A 6026-nucleotide genomic window follows, 5' to 3' on the forward strand; every position below is an offset into this window, starting at 1 on the left:
TAGGGACGTGTCTCACCTTAATAATTAAAATAAGGTTTTACAATGAAAACAAAAAAGTAAAAACACATATTGGGCCGAAAAGAAAAGAGACCCAAAAGAGTGGACCGCTATTTTAGTGATGAAAATGTAGCAATATTTGCACTAGGTACTCGGTTTTTACATTGCTATTTAAAGTTTTTTAATTGAGTTTTGAAAAGGAAAAATTGTCTGATTTAGCGTGTTCTATTCCTTATTATTCTTTAGGAAAAATTACGCGGATTGGTAAATATTACAATTATATTATGCGATAAGGATAGAGTTTTAATTAATTACACAAATTAGCTATAGTTTAATAAAATTTGATCTTATATAAATCTCGGGGCTCATATACAAATCTCTAAAGCGAATATACAAATCTCTAAACCAAATCTGAAAGTGAATATATACAATCTCTTTGAAAGCCCAATTTGTATAATGCAGCGAGATATACAAATGAGAAAGCCTAATTTGTATAATGCAACGAGACATACAAACAAAAATTGACATAGCAACTGAAACTATAGCTATGAAATGTAATTAAGCAATATGTAGCTAAGAAGCCTAAATATGTTTCAAATCTTTGCTATTTTTGAAAGTTTTCCTATTCATTATGGGATACCCTGGTTTAGAGAAGTCGGAAAAAAAAAAGTAAAAGTGATTCTCATAGTAATGACAAGCGAAATATGAACAGTCTAAATCGTGAAATTGGAGTTGTGGGAGAGCTATTGTTAAGTGAAGAGTTTTACTATTCTCCAATTTGAAATATGTATGGCACCCGGAGTTGAGGAACACTCTTTGATGCACGCAAAAACTATTGATTTTAGGCTTCTAGAAATTCACGAGCTAGTCGAATAGAATATTCACTTCTTTAAAAAGAGGAGATTTTAAAATAGCTAAGACTAAAAACAGAATGAGGCTCTTTATCTATATTTTGCTTAATTACGAGTCGTAGCTTATGTTAAAGGAGGAGAAACTCGAGCAAGATCTAGGAGAGAGACACAACTAAATTGTATATTTGATCGATAATTGTATCACGAATACAGTTAATCTGTATCAATGAATACAGTTGTATCAAAGACGATTGTATTCAATTCATTGACACAAATCAATTATATCAAGTATATTAACGAATACAATTTGTATCGATAACTACAATTGTATCGTTATTGTAATTAGTAACAAATTGTATTTGTATCTATGTGCATTTGTATTCATATGTTGCCTTGTGTATTGTATTTATATGTTACTATTTATATTTGCATCATAGTGAGAGAAAGAGAATGGGTGGGGGTAGAGAAAGTAGATAGACGAGTGAGGAGGGGCAGAGAGGCGAACAAGGGAAAGCGGAAAGAGAAATTTGCTATAAAATCCTTAATTATAACTATCATTCGTGTTTTTTTTAATTATTGTTGTGTACAGTAAATACATCACATGTTTGCCTTCCTAGGTAATTAATTAAGATTAAAATAATATCAGATATTTTTAAAATTATTATTCTTTCTTTCTTTGTGAAATAAAATCAAATTTTATTATTTTTTCCTTATTAGTAATTGGGTTTCTATTAAAAAAAAAAAAATCTTCCATCCAATCCATTTCTCTCTATAAATTCCCTCCTCCTTCCCTCCAATTCCGCTCCCCCAAATTCAGTCATCATGGCCGGCCACCAGGTAAATTTGGTCTTCACTTTATCACTTATTCTTCAATTGAGTCTCCTCCTGATTTCGCAAGCTCAGTGCCTGCTTATATGCTGATTTCTCTGCTCGTTGAATTGTTTCATTTTTCTCAAGTACATTTTTTTTTGGCTATTTTGGCTACATTTGTGATTTATCCTTTGTCTATTTTGACCTCTGCGGCTTGCAAATTCATCTGGTGATCTGTTGATTCAATGTTACTTTGCTAGAATCTTCTTGATATCATCTAGGTTGAGGTTCAGGTATTTTTTATGAGGTGTCTCTTAATCATCTAATTACCATAGAAGAATTAACCTAAATAACGTTGATTAAACTAAAAATCACCGGCAGGTGTATAATATATATACTTTTGTGTGTGATAATGTTATTTATAATCTATGTATACCGGCTAGAAAAAGTAAAAAGTAAATCTGTTCAGCTGTTCGTGTAAAGATCCTTTTGCCATATGAGATGCATCTTAATCATTGTAGGTAAATTCTCAGGGCTACTTAGGGTTCAAAATCAATTGCCAGAGGGTCAACTTTAGATGTACAATCACGACCTTAATTTTCCTCTCTATAAGTTTCTTGACCCGCGAAGATTTATTTAGTAAATTCAACTAGATGGGGATGAATTTTGGGAGCACCACAAGAAGTCTGAAACTTGTGAAAACAAAGTATATGGGGCTGGTTGAGATTGAGACTGGATATATTCCAGATTGGTTATTGGAGGAAGTCCTATTAAGATTGCCTTTGAAATGTGTTTTTAGGTTGAAATGTGTATCAAAGCAGTGGCTTTCGTTAATTTCGGCCCCTTCTTTTGTCAACTTGTACATTTCTCGAGTTTCTTTGTCACATAAGCCACGACCGTGGACCGTGCTTAGTCACCGTCTGTATGTTAAGGGCACAAAGTTCTGTCCTGATCCCCCAGTAATACTGGATTACATGCTATCTGCAGTCAAAAATGATCTGATTGAGTACCCGATTTTCTCACGTTATCTTCATTTTCCTCTTTCTCAACGACCTTCTTTGCTTGAACGCTATGATATCATAGCAATTAGCGATGGACTCATATTGTACGGACGAATTGTGCATATGGAGAATAGTGTCAGTCACATGACAGATTATCACATGTATAACCCTATCACACAGAAGTGTGTTGCCCTTCCTCCACCTATTTTGTGCTTTTAGTTTGTCAGTACTGGTTTTCTAACCCAAATTGAAGGGGGAACATTGAAGAACTATAAAGTGGTGAGATTTGGTTGTCGATTATGGGAGTGGCATAACCTCGAGTTTGAGATATTCTGTTCTGAAACTGGGAGCTGGAGGAGTCTTGTTGTGCACAGTGACCAAGCAATTCAGATTGCCTGGCTGAGGGTGCCTTTTTCCTTCAGTGGAGTGTTGCATTGGATTGACCGTTGGCTCGGGATTTTGGCATGTGATCCTTGCAGGGATTCCAATCAGTGCCGCGTCATTGGACTTCCACCTGACATTGACAAGCAATGTAACAACTACAAAAACAATGGATTGTATAGTCTGTGCCATGTGCATCAGGATCGATTGAGGTACTTTGAGGTATCTCTTTCACCCTCAGATCCCTTCGGATTTTCAGGTTTCGCTCTATGGGTTCATGATGATTATGACTCTGCTACTTGGTCTTTGCAGCCCAGAGCTAAGGTTACTGATATCTTGTTTGATGATATCTTAACTAGCCAGGGGTTAACTGGATCATGTCCTGCTCCTCTTGCCTTCCATCCATCTGATGGCAACATTGTTTGCTTGAGATTAGGAGCCTATGCTGTCACATACAATGTCAAGACTTTAAAACTGGAGGCTCATGGTAATCCAATCATTACTGGATACTTGTACGAATCAACAGGATGGCTGTCCTGGTATGCACAACTACCTCCGAAGCTAGCATTCTTGTACATGCTTCCTCCATGGCCAATTTCTATCCCGAGAAATCTTTCCACAGGACCGAAGAAGGTGGATGGTGTTTAGTAGATCTTCTTAAAACAATAGAGAAATAACAAACAAAAGCCAATGTTTGTCTGAATCTAGACTTTATGCTTCTTGAATTTGTGTTGCTGTTTGCTCTAGCTAGCTGTATTTAGTATGGACATAATGTTTTATGTTTTCTGCATGATGTTAAATCTCATTCAGTAGCTAGTCAGGTATCACAACCATCATTTTCTTACAAGTTAAATAGTGTCTAAACTGAGATGGCTGAGTCTATAATGATATGTGCTTCATTTCTTTTTAATGAGGAGCTCTTGTTCAAATACAAAAGACCACATGCTTCATGAAAACACACAAAAGGAGATGCATGGTATCATTAAGTACAACAAAGAAACACAGATATGTTATGTTTCTTGTTATCTTCATTGTTGCCTTCTGTGTTTTGCAACAATTGTCAATTTAGCCTTATACACCTTTTGTGGGTTTTTGTTGGCCAATTTTTTTTGGAGTGATAGAATTAGCAACTTTTTCTCATTATTCACCAGAAAAAAGAAATCTATATTGCAAAACTCAAAGGCATAGACTATATAATTGAAACCTTTCTTTAATTATTTTTTTTGGTTAATAAGGCTTGTGTGTGTGTATATATATATATTATGTTAGCGTCTGTTACAAAATGGCTTATAGCCACTGGATCGCGGCTGGGTACGTGATTGGATACATTAGTAGAGATTATACTAATATTACAAAGCATAGTAAGGCCCTTCTTGTCTGCGTCCATCTTCTGCATCACTGCCGGAAGTGGCGTTGGCATAACATATAGTTTATTGAATGGGTGTAGGCTGGATCCTTGGGTTGCCAAAAAGTCTGCTACCTTGTTTCCTTGTCGAAAGTTATGTTGCACCACCAGATTCCCCAACTGCCTCAACAGTTGCCTGCAAGTCAAAATAATTGAGTGAAAAAAAGCTTGAGGTTTCTCTAGTAAAGTTAATACCTCCGTAGCATCAGTTTCCACTTCAATTGGTGCGAGGTTGTTGGATGCAGCTAATTGAAGGCCTTCTTGGAGTGCCATGAGTTCCATGATGGTGTGGTTTGGAGCGTGAACCTTTTTACAAAACCCAAAAACCCAGTTGCTTGCAGTATTTCTAATAATGCCTCCTATGCCTCCATGAGTTGGAGCGCGACAGAAAGCACCATCTATATTCAGTTTATAACAACCCGTGGGAGGGTTGAACCATTTGATATTAACCTCATTATAGGTGGCGGCCTCCTTATTTGAATAGATGGTGAGTTTATATTTCAAAGCTCCCATTGAGATGATATGGGCGCTGATAGTATTATTGGTGTGGTTAAGTGTTGTGGTTTCTATTGAGTCAAATGTGCCAAAGAGCAAAGGGGTAGTGCTCCGACCAGTTGAGATGGTTGATTTGAAGGGGTATATTGATGCTTTTAAAGATGTGAAGCCAATGGTCTTGGTGGTGACTAATAAAATGAAAATTTAGTCCCATGTCAAGCCAATTTTTTTGACAATATAGCATTCAAAGAAGACGTGAATGGGGGATTCCTCAACTTGATTGCATATAGCGTCCAAGTTTATGCATATAAGGTGAAGGTGAGTTAGTAGGAAGCTTATTATGAGAACACAACCAAAGGAAGAATTCAATTCCTCTCATCTTCAGAATTTCAGTTTCTTGTCCATTTCACTTGACCCTCTTTATTACGATACATTTCGATAAGATATATGTTTTATACACGCATTAATCATTCAATTATGGTTATACATATGTTTACTTTAATTTATAACTGATGAAGTTAAATTGCTTAATTTATTGTGATAGAGTAGCAAATACGGCTAAGTGTTAATCAATGGTCGAAAAACCGGCCGGCGCCCACCCGACTAGAGTATCAACTTCATGGAATGGAGCATGTGAAGAGACGAACTACTTATAAGAATCAGTTTTCTTGTAGGGGACCAACTATAAACTTCATTCAGCAATTTACCAGCTGCCTTTTACATGTTATTTTAATGAGTTGTAATAACCAAATAATCTGGAGCAACCATTGAAGTTTACTGGAAGGGACGCCTGGGGCTGGAAGGCCGTTAATTTTGGCTAGGTCCTTTTTTTTCCCAAGTTACAAATGAAATTACAAGTTCCAAACATAATCAGCGTCAATGTCTACTATATAAATCTTCTCTATATTTTCTACCAACCAAAGAAGATATAGAAAACATATCTTATCTATAATTGGTACCATTCACATAGATCGTAAATTGAAACACACGAGTTTGTATCTGTCATGTTTAAGGCATATAAATTAGTCTTTCGTATTCTTGTACCGTTTCTTCTTTCTTTCCATCTTTCCATGGTAATGCACCAAA

The 6026-nt window shown here is 36.0% G+C and overlaps 1 pseudogene; it reads left to right on the forward strand.

The window, feature by feature from the left end:
• Positions 1 to 1678: 1678 nt before the first annotated feature.
• On the forward strand, positions 1679 to 3941 carry LOC129896880 (putative F-box/kelch-repeat protein At1g15680; annotated as a pseudogene).
• The last annotated feature ends 2085 nt before the right edge of the window (positions 3942 to 6026 follow it).

Source organism: Solanum dulcamara, chromosome 7 (genome assembly GCF_947179165.1).
Source record: "Solanum dulcamara chromosome 7, daSolDulc1.2, whole genome shotgun sequence".
Classification (NCBI taxonomy): Eukaryota; Viridiplantae; Streptophyta; class Magnoliopsida; order Solanales; family Solanaceae; genus Solanum; species Solanum dulcamara.